Source organism: Aricia agestis, chromosome 3 (assembly GCF_905147365.1).
Source record: "Aricia agestis chromosome 3, ilAriAges1.1, whole genome shotgun sequence".
Lineage (NCBI taxonomy): Eukaryota > Metazoa > Arthropoda > Insecta > Lepidoptera > Lycaenidae > Aricia > Aricia agestis.
Genome location: NC_056408.1, coordinates 13516523 through 13541782, shown reverse-complemented (window position 1 = coordinate 13541782; position 25260 = coordinate 13516523). Strand labels below are relative to the sequence as shown.

The window sequence follows — 25260 nt, the reverse complement described above, 5'->3', positions numbered from 1 at the left end:
TTGATGATTCTTTCAGTGTTAGATAGCCCATTTATCGAATATTTTATCACGCTAAGACTAATAGGAGCGAAGAAATAGAGATAAATGTGGAAAAAACGGGGAAAATTATTTGAAAGGGCTAACTTGAACGCGCTAATCTCAGGAACTACTGGTCCGATTTGAAAAATTATTTCAGTGTTAGCCCATTTATTGAGGAGCTGAGACTAATATGAGAATGTGGTAAAACGGGGGAAATTATTTGAAAGGGCTTATCTGGCGAACTACTGGAGGATTTTTTATGTTATTTGGCACAGATAAGAAGTAGACCACGTGAAGGATCATAGGCTATCGATTTTAATCATTTTTCCGTGGCTATATATTTTATACGCGTGCGACGCCGGTATTGTATTGTATATATGTATTTATATGCGACGATGCAAGTATTTCAACCTTTTAAACATTTACTGGATTACGCCCGCAACTCGATTGAGCCAAAGCCGTACTTTTTTAGGAATTAAAAGTATCCTATATCCTTTCCTGGGACTCAAATTAAACATAAAAAATTCGACGAATAAGCTAACGAATGCGCTAAGGCATAAAGCAAAACAATATATTATATTTCTTTAATCTTTATTGTTTTATTAATTGACTGATTTGCTCATAAATATAGAATGTACACGCGCGAACCATGCTAGATCTGTGGATTTGCCTACTGTTTCGGGATGCTTATTCCAATTATGAACGGCTCATTTAAACTGATCCTAAGGGCTAAGATCGTAGTCAGAGTAGACAGAATGATAGAGTATGCCGACTTAGAACTGATGTTGAAATTTTTAAATTTGACGTATTATGACGAAAATCGTCGCTAGGGTTGTTAACTTGTTACCTACGAATTTAAAACTATGACATATTCGATGGACGTGTTCCTCTTTGGTCGTATTGTTGTTTGTGTTTTGGAACATGTGATTAAAATTGTCAGAATCCAATTTTGAAATCTTTATTTTAAATATTTAAAAATAAATTATATCAGCCAGCGCGAGGTACATTCCGTTCATAATCCTAGTGAAACCCGACGAAATTGACAGATATTGAAACCTGTCCGTTTCTTTGCAGTCGAACTACTGGTAGTTAAGTATGCCTATTGTGTCGTAGTTATTGGTAGGATACAGTTTGGAAGTCATAGTTTTGAAGTTAATAACGTGACTTGGGTATGTTGTTGAAGAAAATATCTCCTACTTTCAGTGCGCGTCCCCCGGCTCTTACGTGAGCCGAATGAAGATGCAATTGGTGAGTTCTGGTTAAATTGGCCAGGGTTCAGGGATCATAATTATGTTGAAACATATGGTTTAAGCCAGCCAACAGAACATGAGCTATATTACAACGTAGGTCCACCAGTATAGCTAGCACAAGCACGTAGACAAACGAAAGAAACTAAATTTTGACAGTTTTACCGGAAAAACATTGGAGTAAAAGTTTCTTTCGTATCTCGATATCTTTCGCTTTTGAAAATCTATATGTCAAGCATGACGATCCGCTTTTGACATTTAGTTTCTTGATTCTGTTTTTATTTTTATTATGGCACTTGGCTATAAAACCATGGCCAGTGTCGAGTAAATGGCGGCAAATTCAAAAAATCGATGTATAGAAACCCTGTCTATAGCCGGAATTATAGTTTTGATCTACAAACTACGAATAATAAAGTTCCTTAGTTTTTATTATTCGTATTTCGTAGATCAAAACTATAATTCTGGCTATAGACAAGGTTGCTACACGTCAATTTTTTTAATATTCCGCCATTTACTCGACACTAACCATGGTTTTATAGCCGAGGTGCCATAATTAAAAAAAAAAGAACCAAGAAACTAAATGTCAAAAAAATAATTGCCGTTGCTTTAATGGTTGCTATGGAAAGAGTTTCTTGTCTTTGTCCACTGAAACTCAAGTCGATGGGTGGTGCCATGCTCGGGAATAAGATATGTAGACATGGGAAAGAAACTGCCATTACTTTCTTCCGAAGAATCGACTGGGAAACCCCGTGCTAGCTACGCAGGTAGGTATAATACTGCGTGAGTGAGACATGTTCAATACTCGAGGACGTGATATTTGGGTATTATATTAGATGAAAAAAATAAAATAAAAAAAAATATCAATTGATTACTGAGTAAATGTAGCTTAAATTTAAATAATTATTTACCCAACGCATGGACACCGCGCGCGGGAAGTGTAGCGGCGTGGTGTTTCTTTGGTGGCGCACGCCGCCGCGCCGGCTGCATAGTACGCCTACTTGCCTAGCCGCGTAATTTACTTAGTGTACATGATTCATTTATTTAAAACGAAATTCCGAAAAAAAGTAAGTAAGTACCTAATTTTATAACATAATTATTATAATGAGATTTGAGTACAGAGTACTCTCCTTAAGAGGATACACCAGGGGCGAGAGAAATTGAAAATAGGTATTTGAAAATGTATTGCTGTCTCACCAATCTCAAGTCTCCCACCGCAGAGCGCAATAGAGACAATACGACAAAAGTTCTAATAGAAGAACAGAAAATCTTCGATTCGTTGTCCGCTGATTCCTTCTCCAAAACATGACCGATTTAAGTATTTTTTTCATTAAGAATTAAAGCAAGGCTTGAACTGTGTTCCTATGTTTTATTTATTTTTTTGTATACTCTAGCCAGTTTTGTTTTCTGGGTGTTTGAACACAGAGGAAAATCTGGCCATTTTTTTGGGTTTTTGGACGTTCTTATCTTTTTTAATAATAAAATTATGAAAAAGGAAAACATAGGGACATGCTAATAGTGGCCATAGATATTCAGGATAAAATCATAACTACCGGCATTATCCAGGGAGGAAACAGGGGACAACGTTTGTATGGAAAAACGGCGGTGTGGACTTCTCTTAAGTATTGAACATGTCTCACCAGTCATGTTGTATAATACATATTGGATTAAAGCTACCCATGAGTATCTATAGATGACGTCCTCAACTCCGCCTAATTTCGTTTATCGCGCGGGAACCGTACATTTTTCCGGGATAAAAAGTATCCTATGTCCATACACAGGAGTCTGGACTCAAAGTATCTCCATATTTAATTTCGGCAAAATTGATACTTACAGAGTTTTTAGACATGAAGACAAAACAGACAGACACACTATTGCATATGTAATATAAATATGGATATGGATAATGATAGAAAGAACGTGACTTTCGACCGTATGTTGGTACTTGTATATTCTGTGCCGTATGTGATGTATGTTGTATGTAAGCAGAAACTGAGAGATTTAACACAACTGAATTAAAATCGACCGTTTTATATTTATTGATCAAAAAGGCAAACTAAATTTAGCTAAGTAAATTGATAAATTTGCTGACGCAATTATTGTGCAAATATAGTAACCTACTTATAATATTTTGCGTTATCAATATTATCTTGTCTTCGCTAATTCGGTAAAAATTAGTTTAGCATTTTAAAGATTATATTTTGTTGCGAGTGTCCATGGGCGACTGAAGGTGCTTTCCATCAGGTAACCTGTTTGCTCGTTTGCCCCCTTATTTCATAAAAAAATATATCCTAAACTCGGAGCATCCATAAAGGGTTTGGGTTTCCCCTGCATCGTCAAAAAAAAAGGACAGTGCCAATATCCCAATAGTTTTATAATAACAAAAACTGGATAGTTCTGGAAATATAACATACCTACATACCCGTACCGTACTGGTAGTCCTTTGCGCTTCTCTTTGAGAAACACAGTTCTTGAGAACACAGTCCTCTTCTATTAAGTAACAAAATAATATGATCTCAGGTTGCATAATATCTTTGCTCGCTCTCTTGAGCACCGTTTGAAACTTTATAGCAACCTCGTAACAAGCATCGGTGGTTCAGTGGTAGAATGCTCGCCTGCCACGCGGGCGGCCCGGGTTCGATTCCCGGCCGATGCAATTATTTTATTTGTAGCTTTTTGAGAACCATAACGTGTATTATTCTCATAGCCTTTCCCAGAGCACAAAGTATTCCTATACCAATTAATGTGATTACTGATTATAAAGGTCATCGTTTCAGGCTGAAGATGTAATAGTCAGTATTCGTGGGTACCGCAGACACAATAGATTTTCAATTGTTATGCGGCAGCCGGCTGCCACTTGAGAATTGATGGGTTGCAAACCTTACCTTACCTATGAAATGTAAGAAAGTACATAATATAATATAATTATTACAGATTTAAAATGACGTGGCAAAAATAATATAATTTATACTCGACTCTACAGGGTGTAACAAAACTAAGTGATAATAGTTTTTCAGATTTGTGTGGGCAAGCGCCCCAGTGTCGCGAGTTATAGAAAAGTGAAAAAAGTTTTGGTCTTTCAGTGCTGCTACTTTCATACTTACTAAACTCTCTACAAGGGATACGTACATACCCTTAAGTATTATTACTTCGTTTTGTTACACCTTGTATAACTGAATCAATAATAACAATTAAATATTTGATGAAAATTGGCACCGACATAAAGAAGAATATGAGGAAGGAATATTTAATATTATAGTCACGAGAAACATCTTAGATACAGAGATCCAAACTAAGAGTGCTTAAAAATTTTATTCGCAAGGATTTTATATTTTTTACGAATAAAAATTCTAAATACTTCCGAGATCTTACAGATAAAAAAGATTTAAACTTTAATACATAAAAATTACATAAAGACGCTGCGAAAGGATTTTAGTCCCGAGAAAGGATTTATGATATTTTTTTTCACGTAAAAATGTACGGTTAGTGACGAATCGGTGTTGATCGTAGGTGCAAAGGGTTTTCCTATATTATAATTTATAATACACAGCTATTGTAATAATTGTATAGTGTATAATATTGTCTAGTGATGACTAGACAATCGTTTAGCGTAACTAAAAAAAAAATATTCATTTTATTCAAATAAGAAGATTATATTAGTAACTAAGATAAAGGTATCAATTAATGGAAAAGATAAATTATAATGGTTACTTCCGAACTCAAAAAAGGACCACAAAGTAAGAAACTAACAGATTTCGCTATATGGGTCAGCTATTATGGAATAGACGTACAAAGCATACGCCTAATGCCAGATCTCGTAAGCCCAGTCTCGGTGCACTCTATTAAATCACATGTCCGTACATGCATCTCGTCGGATGTATCTCAGAATGGATCACGTGTTGGAATTGACGACCATTTCTGAAACTTTAGGATTATTGTATAGCTTTAAGGATTTTTTGATTACACGGGCTTTCGACTTCCAAGTTGAGTGGTGACTGACGAGGCGAGGTGACTGGCGAGAGAGTGCCCTCGGCCGAGCACATCCATAATAAACTTAGCCGAGAGCACTGTCTCGCCAATCTATTCGATAGGTGTAATCAGGCCAAGGGTGCGCATGAAAGGAACGGCGGTTTTGAAGACCTCCCAAGTCCCAACGTAATGGAAACATAGGCATCTTCCAAACACATATCGGAATATCGCATATCGTGTATCTGTACCGCTTCAAGTTCAAATAGAGCCCATCGTACAGGTGTGATCCTAGTAAAATAGGAGATGTACCCCATCTTTTAACAGAATGCCCAATGTACTCGAGGACAAAATATGATCTGGAGATGAAAATAGGATTAGAAATAAATGTTAATAGCTTAAAGAAAATTGTAAATTTAAGAAAAATAGGGAAGAATTTTTACTATATTGTGTTAAAATAATAAATGGTATCAACTGAACAGAAAATATAAATAGAAGATAAGTGTGTAGATACAGGACAGTATAAATTGTGTTAAAAACATGAATCCCTCGAATATAAAAATGGGACAAGAGCATTATATAATAAAAATAATAATAATAATAACGCATACCGGACATACATATATGTTTGGAAGATGTTATATTATACATTTTAACTGATTTTAACAAAAATATTTGAAATGTCAATCGGTCTTTTGGTCGAATGTTGTAGTACTTTCCCTGCCACATGCATATTATCGATAACGTAGGAGTTTGGACTAACCAAACCCAACATTTGCAATAGAATTCTTAATTCTAATGTCATTTAACCTATCAACTCCCAAGCGGTCGAATTCGACCTCGATAACAATAGAATAACAATAGATTTCCAATCATCCGCGATCGAGGAATAAGACTATTATTTTTTAAATATGAGCTATGAACTATTGTAAACTCAAAAACTTTATTTTAAGTTTACACTATCTGCGTTATATGTACTTAACTGTCTAGATTCTGTTCTAAATTCTGATCTACTGTTCGATATAAATTTTTCAACATGTTTTGATCAATATCCACCTGTTTTAACCAGATTACAAATATAAATAAATGATGATGTTCAGGTAACAGCATGTACCGAATTTGCAGGGGGTGCGAACGAGTAGCAGGTGCGGCCAATCGATAGGAAGCCTATGTCGATGATGTTATATTACTGGATAAGCATGTAATGAGTCCTTACAAACTGGCAACTTCTATAACAAGCAGACTGAACAGGATTTCTTAGGTAACTATTTAAAATAAAAGCCGGTGCAAAAAAATTATGAGAAGTACTTTTGGTAGTGGCCTTTTTGAGGAGTTCCCAAGATTCCTCATGATGGTCAAGATCTACAAAAACATATCAAAGGGACTAATTCTGAAATAAGACTTAAATAATAAAGAAGAAAGTTTTAAAATCGCTCCACGGTGTGAACTTCCTGCTTTTTGTGAAAGTCGGTTTAAAATAGAGAGCCACCTTGTACTATCTATTCTGTGGAGCCACGTCGAATAAACTCTAAAGATTTAATAAATAATTCGGCTCTAGACAATGCAGTTTGCAAGTTGTTTTCTTCCTATTCTTTACCATTTGCTTAGTTTTTCTGAACCATTGGAAGTGACAATATTTTTATAAAGGCCCTTCTAGAGCATGCTACTAAATCCGGAATGTGTAGGCCAACATCTCGGGCCTTTGCGATTAGTTTCTTGACAAAGCGATTTCATAAGAATCCCTTTTCCCTCGGGAAATAAGGGAGGCTGACGTTAAAGTTGAAATCACTTTGACGTTGTTACCAAATTTTGTAAAATAGCTCAAGGTTACTTTGTCGAAATTGAAAAACTGGCATCAGCATTTTTTAGACAAATTCATTATTATACAATAGGTAGATATCCTATTGGTACCTTTGATTAAGTTCATAGACCGATATGTTCGCCTATTTTCGAGAAAGTTATCTAATCAAAAAAATTTTCTTACATAGTTTTATATATATTTACATTTATATATTGTTTCATAATGGTGGTGGTACCGAGCTTAAACTTATTGATTAAATCACATCAGTTCTCACGACACAGGTTATCCTAGTGTGAGAACTACAGTTAATCTTTTGGTAATGTAAACAGCAAAAAATGACACTGTAATGTTTTTAGGAATTTTGTGTTTTTGCTGAAATAAAGTTTTTTTTTTAATCATGCCTAGTAGTGAAGCAATAGAAAATTGCTGATCTATTGAATCGTCCGCGTTCATTGCATTTATTTTTAAATTACAGTTTACAGCATTTACTACAGTAAGACAATTGCGAATATTTTGCGTATAGTTTGCAATCGCTGCGTTTTTTTAACATAACATTTACTTTTGAGACAGGTCTACGATGCTACTAGTAAACGCTTCCAAAATACCCTTCCTTTAGCTTTACCATGTTGCAAAGAAGACGCCACAAGTTCGCAATCGGTAAATTTTATGGGCCGTACGTAATTTCCAACACAAATATGAAGGCGTGTAAGAGCCCCTTAAATCCCCGTGTACAAAGAGCGTGTGGTGTGGTGCTATTGTACTGTGAAATTCCTTTGTGGAAACTCCACCAGCGCTGTTATTTTTTAATATCCCTTAATATCAGGTGCCTAACTGGGTAGCCACTATCGCATTTTCTGGACGGAATATTGCATATAAATTGGAATATGCATGAGCATATTTGCATATACACATAACATCATTGCATTTTTCGGCCATACAAAATATACATATGCGGGTACATCATACTACATCGGTGTGGCACATTGCAATGTTATCATTTTTCGGCCATACAAAATATACATATGCGGGTACATCATACTACATCGGTGTGGCACATTGCAATGTTATCTGACCCTTAAATGATTCCATGAAGTTGTAACTATATCGCTGTCTGTGTAAATTGTTGTGGAAGTGGTCTTCCTAACCAGCTCAAACCACAGCATTAATAAAAAATTTAATTCCTGTATTGTTCTTTAAATATTTTGGGGGGGGGGGGGGGCGTGTGTAAACACACTTAGGGTTGATTCAGACCGCAACGCGACAGTTTGACAGATTCGCAAGACGTCTCACGGAATTGAAATCTGTCAAATCCATACTTTATGCCGCGCCGCGCCTCGCCTCGCCTCGTCGCGGTTTGAATTGACCCTTACTGTCAAGCTCTTCGTGTACAAGTTTGGTCGTTTCCTTTAATTAAGTCAAGATAATGTAAGGCTTCAAGTTGGATAGTTGCGGCACAAGACTAACTTACTTTAAATTTCCTCCTACCCACATCATAACTTAATTCGTCTTCTAACTGATGTTACTTGTTGGGGCTTAACAACTATAATGTTGGGTAATAGTTTATAAGAACTTACTCTACTCGTAAAGCAGTCATTCTCAAAGTGCGTCCCGCGGAGCCCTGGGTCTCCGCAAAGCCCCGTAGGAGCTCATCAGACCTTTATAGTTTTGTGCCTTCATGACACGCAGTACCATCTAGCGTCAACTAGTGAAACCACCCGGAGAATTAAAACAGCAGAAAACCCCTACTCGATACTAGATGGCGTTAGGCTTCCAGAGATATTCCGCACTTGTTTACGCGAATAGGGTACATTCTAGAAAGGAATGTTCTGGTACAGTCTAGGACTTGCCTCGGCCCACATAAATAGCTGCAAAAAGGCGGGCCAGTGATTCAGTTCACTTTGAGTGATCTTTAAGGCTACTTCGGAGTGAAAAGAAGTGATCAAGTGTGCTACCTACGACTTGGCTACGACCTAAGACAATGATAGTTCTTAGTGTTTAGACGTAGTGCTTTGTGTTAGACCTAGTGTTAGTGATTTAAGTCTTCAAGAGAGTCAGCAGGTCTTTCTCTCCAGATTCTTCGAACCCTAGCACGTAACTTCGTTTTCTAAAAGCTGAAATTTTTCCTGTATATGGTACATGTTCTCTAAAACATTTCTTTTATTACTATCAAGCCAATTTTTAGTAGCTTCATTTTGATAAGACTAACAACAATTTCCTCAGCAAAAATTCTCGAAAGTGGTAGCTAACAGAGATAAAAAGAATTTAATACTTCGATTTCATCGTCTATTCTTAAATTATTAACTATTTACCTATGAATATACAAAAATTCAGCTGGTTAGGGTTCCGTTTTAAGGTTCTGTAATCAACAAATCCTCGTTGACTACCATTATAGAGGTAAGAACAACCAGCAAATTCCGGTCGCGGTTAGTATTCGCTTAAACTTAGACTCTAGATTTAAAAACCCGTTTTCCTTTGTTTCTACTTAAAACTCCGTATAATAGGCGGAGCTGGCTACCGTAAATTCTAGAAGCTTTCGAAATAGTACATGAAACGAATAAACGTTATAAAAGAACATACAACCCCGATCCTCGTAATTTACTTATACTTTCAAATTCCTTTAAATTTTAAATATGAATCTTTTTCAGAATCGGTTTCAGTTAGTTGTTTCAATTATAATAATTATTTTGATTTACTTTATAAATCATAATATTAAAAGAGTGTTCATGACATCATAAAGTGGATTTTTTTTTATTATTTTTTTAGTTTTGTCCATAAAAACGCGTTTGATGTTACTAACATAGAATAAGCTTGATGATTATTTTTTTTCCTATTGGTAATTGAACGACCCTTAAAAAATAGAAACATCGCTGAAAGAATGACTCTGATAGCTTAAAAATTCACCAAGATATGACAATTCAAACACCTCATAAAATAGACCTGCCCGAAACGCTCCATACAAAGTGCTACGAAAGACTGACGTCACTCTTTCGTAGTTTGTACGCATCGGGAGAGAACTTGGTTCGATAGGTATATGAAATATTGCGTTTATGAAAGTGGTTTTATAACAAAAGTTGCTTTAAATTTAGTTTGTTATTATTTTTAGCAATATTCCGCGAAAACAACTTCCACCTTTGAGTAAATGAGTGAGTGTACGCATAGGCATGCGTACAGCACCTCCCTCCTCCCACACTGCCTATGCGTACACTCGCATGCAAGAACTTGCAAACACCACCACCACACAAGCAATAATGTTGGCAAATCCGTGCAAGGCCCCTCACCACCATGCAGGTTGAAAACCTCGACGCGCGTTTCGCCCCAACACCGGAGCATCCTCAGGATGTGGACTCTACGAACAACGTAAGTTAAGTGCCGCCAACGGCCAAAACACCGCCTTTTATACACTATCGAGCCCCGCTACTATCCCCACTACCCCCACTACTCTCACTAGTACCCCCGAACATATTAATAAGCGGTGACGTAGTCAAGCAAGTTTGGTCATTCAACAATGCAAATCTGTTATTTTTCTTTTCTTTTATGATCTCTAATTGTTCCAACACGCTCAGCCGAAAGCCTTTATCGCATTTATGTAAAACTTTATAGGAATGGCCATCGGGCACAGTATGATTACTATCTAAAAGATGTTTAGCAAAATGTGACTTATCAGGATGACCATTTCTATAAGCCGCGATATGTTCTTTATACCGAGTCTCGAAGCTGCGTCCAGTTTGACCCACGTATACACTATCGCATTCAGGACAATCGATCTTATAGACACCGGATTGATATTTTTTATCAATCTGGTCTTTATTATGACACAAATGATGTTTTAAAGTATTATTTGTCCTGAATGCGACATGCATATCGTTGCTTTTCATTATTTTGGATAAGCGTGCAGATACCTCTCCCATGTAGGTCAAACTGGACTTATATCTAACTATCTCTTTATCAATAGGACCTGCGTACAAAAACTTAACCAGTTCTTTCTTGTTTTTATTTTTCAAAATATTATTAATGATTTTTGGACTATATCCGTTGGATATCGCAATTTGGAAAATAATATTAAGCTCATTTTGATAATTATCTTTACTAAGAGGGATTGATAATAATCTATGAACGTAACTATGAAAGGCCGCGAGTTTGTGTTGCCAAGGATGACATGACGATGCATGAATAGTAGTATTAGTATATGTCGGCTTGCGAAAGATTCCAAAACTGTGTTTATTATTAACTCTAGTAATAGATAAATCGAGAAAATGTAGAGTGTTATTATCTTCACATTCTAATTTGAATTTAATTTTAATATGTTTTTTATTTAGTTCTTTTACAAATACGTCCAGTTGTCTCTGTGTACCCGTCCAACAAAGAAAACAATCATCTACATATCACATCGATATTACTAAGTTAACTTACAATAGATAATAATAACTTAGTAATATCGAAAGCGGATAAGGGTAACACAGTAGTAGTGATGGAGCGCGACGATTATTTGGACAGAGTAAATGACGTGATTCAGGGTGAACAATTTCTAAGGGTTCCTTCTGACCCAACAAACAAGTTTTTAGCTAAGCTTAAATTAGCCATTAATAACAATCAATATTTCTTTCAAACTGAATCATCAAAGAAAAAACTCATCCCAATGAATCCTCGCGCACCATCACTGTACGGCTTGCCAAAGATTCACAAAACTGATATTCCCATGCGTCCAGTTGTCTCATATATAGGTGCACCAGCATACGAGCTGGCAAAGTCACTAAATTTCATAATAAAAGAAAAGCTCTCATTTCGGCCACCTTATGCTATAAAAAATAGTCTACAATTAGTCAACAAAATAAAAGATGTGACTTTGCCACCTCGTTGCAAATTAGTTTCACTTGATGTCGATAGTTTATTCACTAATGTTCCATGTAAGGAAACATTGGGTATTTTAAGGAATGCACTAGAAAAACGTTTACCTCCTGGTGAAAGTAATGAATTGCTTACTCTTACTAAAACATGCATGGAACAAAATTACTTTCGATTTAACGGCGAATTCTTTGTTCAAGAAGACGGTCTAGCTATGGGTTCACCTTTAAGTCCTTTGATGGCCGAAATATTTATGGACGATTTTGAACAAAGAAATATCGTCGTTAATAAAAGTATTTTATATTACTTTAGATATGTAGATGATTGTTTTCTTTGTTGGACGGGTACACAGAGACAACTGGACGTATTTGTAAAAGAACTAAATAAAAAACATATTAAAATTAAATTCAAATTAGAATGTGAAGATAATAACACTCTACATTTTCTCGATTTATCTATTACTAGAGTTAATAATAAACACAGTTTTGGAATCTTTCGCAAGCCGACATATACTAATACTACTATTCATGCATCGTCATGTCATCCTTGGCAACACAAACTCGCGGCCTTTCATAGTTACGTTCATAGATTATTATCAATCCCTCTTAGTAAAGATAATTATCAAAATGAGCTTAATATTATTTTCCAAATTGCGATATCCAACGGATATAGTCCAAAAATCATTAATAATATTTTGAAAAATAAAAACAAGAAAGAACTGGTTAAGTTTTTGTACGCAGGTCCTATTGATAAAGAGATAGTTAGATATAAGTCCAGTTTGACCTACATGGGAGAGGTATCTGCACGCTTATCCAAAATAATGAAAAGCAACGATATGCATGTCGCATTCAGGACAAATAATACTTTAAAACATCATTTGTGTCATAATAAAGACCAGATTGATAAAAAATATCAATCCGGTGTCTATAAGATCGATTGTCCTGAATGCGATAGTGTATACGTGGGTCAAACTGGACGCAGCTTCGAGACTCGGTATAAAGAACATATCGCGGCTTATAGAAATGGTCATCCTGATAAGTCACATTTTGCTAAACATCTTTTAGATAGTAATCATACTGTGCCCGATGGCCATTCCTATAAAGTTTTACATAAATGCGATAAAGGCTTTCGGCTGAGCGTGTTGGAACAATTAGAGATCATAAAAGAAAAGAAAAATAACAGATTTGCATTGTTGAATGACCAAACTTGCTTGACTACGTCACCGCTTATTAATATGTTCGGGGGTACTAGTGAGAGTAGTGGGGGTAGTGGGGATAGTAGCGGGGCTCGATAGTGTATAAAAGGCGGTGTTTTGGCCGTTGGCGGCACTTAACTTACGTTGTTCGTAGAGTCCACATCCTGAGGATGCTCCGGTGTTGGGGCGAAACGCGCGTCGAGGTTTTCAACCTGCATGGTGGTGAGGGGCCTTGCACGGATTTGCCAACATTATTGCTTGTGTGGTGGTGGTGTTTGCAAGTTCTTGCATGCGAGTGTACGCATAGGCAGTGTGGGAGGAGGGAGGTGCTGTACGCATGCCTATGCGTACACTCACTCATTTACTCAAAGGTGGAAGTTGTTTTCGCGGAATATTGCTAAAAATAATAACAAACTAAATTTAAAGCAACTTTTGTTATAAAACCACTTTCATAAACGCAATATTTCATATACCTATCGAACCAAGTTCTCTCCCGATGCGTACAAACTACGAAAGAGTGACGTCAGTCTTTCGTAGCACTTTGTATGGAGCGTTTCGGGCAGGTCTATTTTATGAGGTGTTTGAATTGTCATATCTTGGTGAATTTTTAAGCTATCAGAGTCATTCTTTCAGCGATGTTTCTATTTTTTAAGGGTCGTTCAATTACCAATAGGAAAAAAAATAATCATCAAGCTTATTCTATGTTAGTAACATCAAACGCGTTTTTATGGACAAAACTAAAAAAATAATAAAAAAAAATCCACTTTATGATGTCATGAACACTCTTTTAATATTATGATTTATAAAGTAAATCAAAATAATTATTATAATTGAAACAACTAACTGAAACCGATTCTGAAAAAGATTCATATTTAAAATTTAAAGGAATTTGAAAGTATAAGTAAATTACGAGGATCGGGGTTGTATGTTCTTTTATAACGTTTATTCGTTTCATGTACTATTTCGAAAGCTTCTAGAATTTACGGTAGCCAGCTCCGCCTATTATACGGAGTTTTAAGTAGAAACAAAGGAAAACGGGTTTTTAAATCTAGAGTCTAAGTTTAAGCGAATACTAACCGCGACCGGAATTTGCTGGTTGTTCTTACCTCTATAATGGTAGTCAACGAGGATTTGTTGATTACAGAACCTTAAAACGGAACCCTAACCAGCTGAATTTTTGTATATTCATAGGTAAATAGTTAATAATTTAAGAATAGACGATGAAATCGAAGTATTAAATTCTTTTTATCTCTGTTAGCTACCACTTTCGAGAATTTTTGCTGAGGAAATTGTTGTTAGTCTTATCAAAATGAAGCTACTAAAAATTGGCTTGATAGTAATAAAAGAAATGTTTTAGAGAACATGTACCATATACAGGAAAAATTTCAGCTTTTAGAAAACGAAGTTACGTGCTAGGGTTCGAAGAATCTGGAGAGAAAGACCTGCTGACTCTCTTGAAGACTTAAATCACTAACACTAGGTCTAACACAAAGCACTACGTCTAAACACTAAGAACTATCATTGTCTTAGGTCGTAGCCAAGTCGTAGGTAGCACACTTGATCACTTCTTTTCACTCCGAAGTAGCCTTAAAGATCACTCAAAGTGAACTGAATCACTGGCCCGCCTTTTTGCAGCTATTTATGTGGGCCGAGGCAAGTCCTAGACTGTACCAGAACATTCCTTTCTAGAATGTACCCTATTCGCGTAAACAAGTGCGGAATATCTCTGGAAGCCTAACGCCATCTAGTATCGAGTAGGGGTTTTCTGCTGTTTTAATTCTCCGGGTGGTTTCACTAGTTGACGCTAGATGGTACTGCGTGTCATGAAGGCACAAAACTATAAAGGTCTGATGAGCTCCTACGGGGCTTTGCGGAGACCCAGGGCTCCGCGGGACGCACTTTGAGAATGACTGCTTTACGAGTAGAGTAAGTTCTTATAAACTATTACCCAACATTATAGTTGTTAAGCCCCAACAAGTAACATCAGTTAGAAGACGAATTAAGTTATGATGTGGGTAGGAGGAAATTTAAAGTAAGTTAGTCTTGTGCCGCAACTATCCAACTTGAAGCCTTACATTATCTTGACTTAATTAAAGGAAACGACCAAACTTGTACACGAAGAGCTTGACAGTAAGGGTCAATTCAAACCGCGACGAGGCGAGGCGAGGCGCGGCGCGGCATAAAGTATGGATTTGACAGATTTCAATTCCGTGAGACGTCTTGCGAATCTGTCAAACTGTCGCGTTGCGGTCTGAATCAACCCTAAGTGTGTTTACACACCCCCCCCCCCCCCACAAAATATTTAAAGAACAATACAGGAATTAAATTTTTTATTAATGCTGTGGTTTGAGCTGGTTAGGAAGACCACTTCCACAACAATTTACACAGACAGCGATATAGTTACAACTTCATGGAATCATTTAAGGGTCAGATAACATTGCAATGTGCCACACCGATGTAGTATGATGTACCCGCATATGTATATTTTGTATGGCCGAAAAATGATAACATTGCAATGTGCCACACCGATGTAGTATGATGTACCCGCATATGTATATTTTGTATGGCCGAAAAATGCAATGATGTTATGTGTATATGCAAATATGCTCATGCATATTCCAATTTATATGCAATATTCCGTCCAGAAAATGCGATAGTGGCTACCCAGTTAGGCACCTGATATTAAGGGATATTAAAAAATAACAGCGCTGGTGGAGTTTCCACAAAGGAATTTCACAGTACAATAGCACCACACCACACGCTCTTTGTACACGGGGATTTAAGGGGCTCTTACACGCCTTCATATTTGTGTTGGAAATTACGTACGGCCCATAAAATTTACCGATTGCGAACTTGTGGCGTCTTCTTTGCAACATGGTAAAGCTAAAGGAAGGGTATTTTGGAAGCGTTTACTAGTAGCATCGTAGACCTGTCTCAAAAGTAAATGTTATGTTAAAAAAACGCAGCGATTGCAAACTATACGCAAAATATTCGCAATTGTCTTACTGTAGTAAATGCTGTAAACTGTAATTTAAAAATAAATGCAATGAACGCGGACGATTCAATAGATCAGCAATTTTCTATTGCTTCACTACTAGGCATGATTAAAAAAAAAAACTTTATTTCAGCAAAAACACAAAATTCCTAAAAACATTACAGTGTCATTTTTTGCTGTTTACATTACCAAAAGATTAACTGTAGTTCTCACACTAGGATAACCTGTGTCGTGAGAACTGATGTGATTTAATCAATAAGTTTAAGCTCGGTACCACCACCATTATGAAACAATATATAAATGTAAATATATATAAAACTATGTAAGAAAATTTTTTTGATTAGATAACTTTCTCGAAAATAGGCGAACATATCGGTCTATGAACTTAATCAAAGGTACCAATAGGATATCTACCTATTGTATAATAATGAATTTGTCTAAAAAATGCTGATGCCAGTTTTTCAATTTCGACAAAGTAACCTTGAGCTATTTTACAAAATTTGGTAACAACGTCAAAGTGATTTCAACTTTAACGTCAGCCTCCCTTATTTCCCGAGGGAAAAGGGATTCTTATGAAATCGCTTTGTCAAGAAACTAATCGCAAAGGCCCGAGATGTTGGCCTACACATTCTGGATTTAGTAGCATGCTCTAGAAGGGCCTTTATAAAAATATTGTCACTTCCAATGGTTCAGAAAAACTAAGCAAATGGTAAAGAATAGGAAGAAAACAACTTGCAAACTGCATTGTCTAGAGCCGAATTATTTATTAAATCTTTAGAGTTTATTCGACGTGGCTCCACAGAATAGATAGTACAAGGTGGCTCTCTATTTTAAACCGACTTTCACAAAAAGCAGGAAGTTCACACCGTGGAGCGATTTTAAAACTTTCTTCTTTATTATTTAAGTCTTATTTCAGAATTAGTCCCTTTGATATGTTTTTGTAGATCTTGACCATCATGAGGAATCTTGGGAACTCCTCAAAAAGGCCACTACCAAAAGTACTTCTCATAATTTTTTTGCACCGGCTTTTATTTTAAATAGTTACCTAAGAAATCCTGTTCAGTCTGCTTGTTATAGAAGTTGCCAGTTTGTAAGGACTCATTACATGCTTATCCAGTAATATAACATCATCGACATAGGCTTCCTATCGATTGGCCGCACCTGCTACTCGTTCGCACCCCCTGCAAATTCGGTACATGCTGTTACCTGAACATCATCATTTATTTATATTTGTAATCTGGTTAAAACAGGTGGATATTGATCAAAACATGTTGAAAAATTTATATCGAACAGTAGATCAGAATTTAGACAGAGTAAATGACGTGATTCAGGGTGAACAATTTCTAAGGGTTCCTTCTGACCCAACAAACAAGTTTTTAGCTAAGCTTAAATTAGCCATTAATAACAATCAATATTTCTTTCAAACTGAATCATCAAAGAAAAAACTCATCCCAATGAATCCTCGCGCACCATCACTGTACGGCTTGCCAAAGATTCACAAAACTGATATTCCCATGCGTCCAGTTGTCTCATATATAGGTGCACCAGCATACGAGCTGGCAAAGTCACTAAATTTCATAATAAAAGAAAAGCTCTCATTTCGGCCACCTTATGCCATGAAAAATAGTCTACAATTAGTCAACAAAATTAAAGATGTGACTTTGCCACCTCGTTGCAAATTAGTTTCACTTGATGTCGATAGTTTATTCACTAATGTTCCATGTAAGGAAACATTGGGTATTTTAAGGAATGCACTAGAAAAACGTTTACCTCCTGGTGAAAGTAATGAATTGCTTACTCTTACTAAAACATGCATGGAACAAAATTACTTTCGATTTAACGGCGAATTCTTTGTTCAAGAAGACGGTCTAGCTATGGGTTCACCTTTAAGTCCTTTGATGGCCGAAATATTTATGGACGATTTTGAACAAAGAAATATCGTCGTTAATAAAAGTATTTTATATTACTTTAGATATGTAGATGATTGTTTTCTTTGTTGGACGGGTACACAGAGACAACTGGACGTATTTGTAAAAGAACTAAATAAAAAACATATTAAAATTAAATTCAAATTAGAATGTGAAGATAATAACACTCTACATTTTCTCGATTTATCTATTACTAGAGTTAATAATAAACACAGTTTTGGAATCTTTCGCAAGCCGACATATACTAATACTACTATTCATGCATCGTCATGTCATCCTTGGCAACACAAACTCGCGGCCTTTCATAGTTACGTTCATAGATTATTATCAATCCCTCTTAGTAAAGATAATTATCAAAATGAGCTTAATATTATTTTCCAAATTGCGATATCCAACGGATATAGTCCAAAAATCATTAATAATATTTTGAAAAATAAAAACAAGAAAGAACTGGTTAAGTTTTTGTACGCAGGTCCTATTGATAAAGAGATAGTTAGATATAAGTCCAGTTTGACCTACATGGGAGAGGTATCTGCACGCTTATCCAAAATAATGAAAAGCAACGATATGCATGTCGCATTCAGGACAAATAATACTTTAAAACATCATTTGTGTCATAATAAAGACCAGATTGATAAAAAATATCAATCCGGTGTCTATAAGATCGATTGTCCTGAATGCGATAGTGTATACGTGGGTCAAACTGGACGCAGCTTCGAGACTCGGTATAAAGAACATATCGCGGCTTATAGAAATGGTCATCCTGATAAGTCACATTTTGCTAAACATCTTTTAGATAGTAATCATACTGTGCCCGATGGCCATTCCTATAAAGTTTTACATAAATGCGATAAAGGCTTTCGGCTGAGCGTGTTGGAACAATTAGAGATCATAAAAGAAAAGAAAAATAACAGATTTGCATTGTTGAATGACCAAACTTGCTTGACTACGTCACCGCTTATTAATATGTTCGGGGGTACTAGTGAGAGTAGTGGGGGTAGTGGGGATAGTAGCGGGGCTCGATAGTGTATAAAAGGCGGTGTTTTGGCCGTTGGCGGCACTTAACGGACGTTGTTCGTAGAGTCCACATCCTGAGGATGCTCCGGTGTTGGGGCGAAACGCGCGTCGAGGTTTTCAACCTGCATGGTGGTGAGGGGCCTTGCACGGATTTGCCAACATTATTGCTTGTGTGGTGGTGGTGTTTGCAAGTTCTTGCATGCGAGTGTACGCATAGGCAGTGTGGGAGGAGGGAGGTGCTGTACGCATGCCTATGCGTACACTCACTCATTTACTCAAAGGTGGAAGTTGTTTTCGCGGAATATTGCTAAAAATAATAACAAACTAAATTTAAACTATGGATTTCCGCAAAGTAACGCCTGATTCCATTAACTATTTAAAAAAAGTTGCTTTTAAATTTTAATTGCATAAGTTATCGAATGGTATACAAATATTAAGAAATACTAGAGATCGCCCAATGGTCGAAATTCGACCTTACTTGCAACGACATTAGGATTTAACTACCTATATTTTGTAAAAAAAATATTAACTTTATCATAATATATTTTTTCAACTCTTGTCTCTGGGACTCATCTGATCTCATACTGGCCGTTTAAGCATTGTCTAACGGCCGTTCCCAATATTTGATCTATCTCTGGTTTTGCCCTACTAGAGATAGGAATAGCTCACATTAGACATTAGAGACATATATTTTATGTCAATTGTGAGCTATTCCTATCTCTAGTAGGGCAAAACCAGAGATAGATCAAATATTGGGAACGGCCGTAACAGTATCTTAAATTCAATAAAAAAACTATAATCCATTTTCAATTTGTCAACTTGTTGTCAACATAAGTCGTGTCACTGGCGAAATTTTGCACGTAAGTTTTGAATACTTTTATTTGATTTTTTGTAATTTAAATTGATTTCATTGGATTAATGGTCATGTTGTATACACTAATTAATGTTTATTTATGATTTTTTATCCATTTTCCCTAACAATATAAAGGGTAGGGACTGTTAGATCTTGAAAATGTAAAAAACCTAATAGATGACATGGAACTCATATCATCATTTTGCAATACATACTAAAGTTATTTTGTAGTTTATTCTACTGCAAATATCATCACTATTTTCTGAAAATATAATTCTATTAACAAACTAACAAATTAGAACTACTGTACCTAAAAATGGACATATTAGACCTTGTACTGATCTAAAAATCGATTGCTTTAATTTTTTAGCAGTAAAAAGAATAAAAAGGAGAGCCGAGAAAAGAAAGAAGAAAAAACAAAAGGCAAGAGAAGCATGGAGACTAAAGACTGAAAATAAATTAGCTAGAAAAAAAATTTATGAAAAATAAAAAGAAAGATAGTTTTAGCATGGAATCTGAAGACAACGTGTATAATATTTTATATACATGTAGTTACTATGATGAAGTAAATGAATTTTGAAAAACGCCAAATAAAGACCTAATAATAGGAAAAATGTTTAATGTAATGTAATGTTCTATGTCAACTATTAGTTCATATTGGTGTCTACTATTAGTGATGTTCGTTTACTGTGATGTCATCTTTTAGTTGTTATGACTAAGTTTACAAAAAGACCAATAATTTATTTTTTAATTGATTTGTCAGTGAATAATCATAATAGTTTTATTTTGTAAGAGTTACTGAAGACATGGAAGAAGTTATCAATCCTTTATTTTAATAAATATATATTTTACAACATTCAAATGTTCCATGTTTCCTTAAAGCGTCTGCCATTAGTGTTTTTACCTTACTTGAAAAAAAATCGACTCGATTATCCAACTTTGAAGGCGCACAACAAAAAAAATACAAATGCTATCGAGCTGAAATTTTGGGAACACTTATTTTGTACCGTGATTTCTTTATTTTATTAATATCCTAAGATCCGACCGTAAAATCCTGCATGAATCGTTTTTTATCGATCAAATATATTTTAAAATAATCTTTAGAACGCATAGAATGGATTCATGTTGGGTTGCCTTGTTAAAAGTAGCCGCAAGTACCTCTTGTACCATTGTGTAAAATGAAAGCCCGTAATACAAATTTGCGTGTATTCAATGGAAAAATAAGAACTAAGAAGGAATGACATTGAGGAATGACAGGATACTACGCATAAAAATAAAAACGCCTGTTAAACAAAAATTGCAATCTTGCGGGTTCTCGACGTCCTCAAATTCTCCCAGGCATAATAATTGTAGGCCTGAACATCTGTCTTAAACAAAAGTGATGGCAACCCCAATTTGCGGCTATCGTGCAACTGGCAACCATGGATATTCATGCACAAAATGCATAAAACTTTAATTTTGTATCAAAATTATTAAAAAAATCGATGCTTCTATTTTGATGATGAACTATGTCTGTTTACGGGCTGGCAACCCTAGGTTGCGGCCGATTTAGAGCTGGCAACCATTTATACCTTATTTTGTCTCGTCATTTTCTTTCAAATGATGTAAAATTTACTGAAAAAAATATTCAAACAAATTATGCATTTATCTCATGAACATTAAACTTAATTAGAGGTACTTGCGGCTACTTTTGACAAGGCAACCCAACATTAATCCATTCTATACGTTCTAAAGATTATTTTAAAATAAATTTGATCGAAAAAAACGATTCCTGCAGGATTTTAGGGTCGGATCCAATACTATAACAAAATTCGCTAATCTTTGACCTTGTCATCATCCCTATTAGAATGTATATTTTGTAAGAGACATTTTATGAAAATATCGGTTTATAATAATATCGAGACTGCATGAAAACACACAGTTTTGACTTTTGATAGCAGAATCGAGGTACTGGTACACCTCTGAAATATATCGTGGCAAATTCAGAAAACCTAGCGGTTTGCTACGGAACAGAGCAAACAGTCTGCAATTCCCGATACTTATTTACCCAACCGCGTTTTTACTCCGACGATCGTAAGATAGAAATGCTCCACATATTCACATCCATGGTTCTGCCACAGAATAGATAATAGTACAAGTTCTGCTTCGATTTTTTACCGACTTCCAAAAAGGAGGAGGTAATACGTTCGGCTGTATGTTTTTTTTTTTTTTGTATGTTCAACGATTACTCAGCCGTTTGTGATCCGATTTTCAAATTTTTTTTTGTGTTGTAAAGGGTTTAACTCGAATTTGGTACCATGTTCCCAAAAGTGGTGATCTGATGATGGGATCCTGGATCGAGAGGACTTCTTAAAATTTGTATGGAAACATATAGTGATTTCAATTTTTTATGAAGCATTCGAGGTAAATGCTACCAAAAAGTAAGATTTCGCACCAGGTTATACCCTGGATCCGAAGGTACCCAACAGAACTTTTGAATCCTTATAGATACCGAATCAGGGATTTCAGCGTTGTTTAAACAACTGAAAGCATAAGCCAATACATCAATTTAATTGATCATCATCATCACAATCATAGTTATGCCATGGGTCATTACATTATGACCCAATTATTGATGCTTTTCGTGATATTTTGCAGATGTTTTTGATGATTGTTTCGTTGTTTGTGGACCGATTTTCAAAATTCTTGTGTTGTTGTATAGGATATTATCTGATTTTATATAATAATTACGAAAGTGGTTCGTTGATGATGGGATCTATGAGCAATCGAGGGAAATCCTTGAAATTTATCAAAAGACTTATAGTGGTTAAAATGTTGTTTCTAGTAACTTAAACATATGTTACGAATAAGAGAAAGTTCATACGAAGGTGTCTCTTGGTCCAAAGGCACTGAACAGAACTCCTGAACCTTTAAAGATAAAAGTTTTTAAATTGCAGCATCGCTTACATAACTGCAAGCATTTACCACAATTTCGCTTACAGTTACAGTTAAACATAATGTGAATAGTTAACATTCGTAGTGGTAATTTACGCATAAAGCCTTATCTTGTAGATAACTAAAAAGAGTGAAATTATTATTTTTAACAAAAAATTAAAACCGACTTCCAAGGTAAAAACAATAATAATATAAACTAAAAAGTAGTAAATAACTCTTACTCTATAATAGTGCCTTTTTCAGAATTCGTCTAAATCTCAACTATTTCTGTACATACTACAGTCTTCATTACTTTGAAGTCGGTACCAGCTAATTTTATCGTGAGCTCAGTCAATGTCAGAATATCTGAAGCTTTTGGGACTGGTACCGACTTCAAAGTAATGAAGACTGTAGTATGTACAGAAATAGTTGAGATTTAGACGAATTCTGAAAAAGGCACTATTATAGAGTAAGAGTTATTTAATACTTTTTGTTCATATTATTATTGTTTTTACCTTGGAAGTCGGTTTTAATTTATTTTTTTTAAATAATAATCCCAAATTGTGTTTATAGGACATACAGTAACATGTACTATCAGAGAAGTTGATACCTAGGCGGATGGGGGACCTACGTAGTTTGGTCGCGTTACGTCAAACCCAGCTGACAGATCACAATTACACAATTATGATCTGTCAGCTACTAATATATTATATGTCAAATACTAATAGAACATTGAATTGACATGATTCGACCAAATGACGTTGGTCTGCTAACTGCCTAGGAATCAATTTCCTTGATGGTACATTGTACTGGGTGTAACGAAACAAAATGATAACACTAATAGGGTGTACATGTGTTTCTAATATAGAGTTCACTGTGAAAGTAGCAACATTGAAAGAGGAATTATTTTATGGGAACTTTTGTATGGGCAAACTCATGACGCTAGAGGCTTGCCCATACAAATCACAAAAATCTCTTCAGCTCTGCTTCTTTTACAGTAAACTCTACAGGGTGTAACAAAACTAAGTGATAATACTTCAGGGTGTACACACCCTCTAAAAGGAACACATACATGTGTTCCTTTTAGAGAGTTCACTGTGAAAGTATCAGCACAATTTTTTTTTTCACTTTTTTATGGGCAAGCCAAAGACTTCAGTTTAAATAGAAGTCCTTAGGGCAAGAAGCCCGGCGTCACGAGTTTCCCCATACAAAAGTGAAAAAAATGGTCTTTCAGCGCTGCTACTTTCACAGTGAACTCTCTACGAGGAACACATACACAACAAACAACAAACAAACGATTTTTTTTTTAAAAAGGTATGTAAGTGAGCGCCATAAACACTAGAAAGACCGGACTTTGCGTATACTTAGAAGGTAATTCATTCTTCATAATTCATAATTCATTTATTACACACCCTGAAGTATTACCACTTAGTTTTGTTACACTAACATACCCACCTTAAAGTATTATCACTTGGATTTGTTACAACCTGCAGTATACATACATATTTTATGTTTAAACCCCCTTTGGGTCAACGAGTCGTTTATTCTACGCTTACAACAACCTGAATGCAAAATGTTTTCAATTTTTTTACGACCGGACCCAGAAATATTAATTGATATCTTAACTATAATTTAATGGCTGAAACTTCATGGAGATTTTATCAAAATATTCACTAACTAAGTCATTAAATCTCTCTGAGTGTAGCTGTTAATTTACCATCGAGGAAATTGATTCCTAGGCAGTTGACAAACCAACGTCATTTGGTCGGATCATGTCAATTCAATGTTGTGATCTGTCGGCTGGGTTTGACGTAACGTGACCAAACTACGTAGGTCTAGGTCCCCGCCCCCCGTCCCATCTGCCTAGGAATCGACTTAGCTCTGATAGTACATTTTTCCAATTATAGCCATATAATATCTTTTAGAGCCGGCCAACAGGTACCTCATTGAGGCAGCCATAGACCAGCTACACCAGAGTTGTTACGCAAGAGCGTTGTCAGCCTTTGAAAATGGAATAATATCGTTCTCAAAGGTTTGCAGTTCATTATTAGGAACCGCAAACCTTACCCAACAATACCGCTAGCGTGTATACAGTGTGTTTGTGTAAGCACCGTTATTCTTGAAACCATCAAATGAGCCCGTCAAAATGAACAGCTTTTTATATAAGAACAATGCTGGGAACTCCAAAAAAAATGCCGTCTCCATACCCATACGGATGCCCGGATCGGCAATTTGTATGGGTATGAAGACGGTTTTTTTTTTAATCAAAAAAACTAACATCTTGTATAGAGTTCTAAATTTAAACGACTAAGTATATAAAGTGTATTACAGCGCTTACACCAAGACAAGCCAAGCAACCCTGCGCTGGCAGAGACCCAAATTGCTTGGTCAAGACAGAACCTCGGTCAGGTGAGGTTATGACGTAAAAATTTGGCACCAACTATATTTTGGGCGATGCCAAGCCTATTTCTTGCCTTGCTCTATGACT

The 25260-nt window shown here is 35.8% G+C and overlaps 1 protein-coding gene and 1 non-coding gene across 2 annotated transcripts in view; both read left to right on the top strand.

The window, feature by feature from the left end:
* The first annotated feature begins 2308 nt into the window (after positions 1 to 2308).
* Positions 2309 to 25260, top strand: part of LOC121740611 — a 43901-nt gene continuing 20949 nt past the window's right edge. Inside the window, exons 1-2 of the mRNA XM_042133343.1 lie at positions 2309 to 2329; positions 6354 to 6489. The gene's annotated coding sequence lies outside the window, so the exon portion shown is untranslated. The remainder of the gene's footprint in view (positions 2330 to 6353; positions 6490 to 25260) is intronic.
* Trnag-gcc lies at positions 3848 to 3918 on the top strand. The gene has a single exon. It is a non-coding gene; the product is annotated as a tRNA-Gly (tRNA).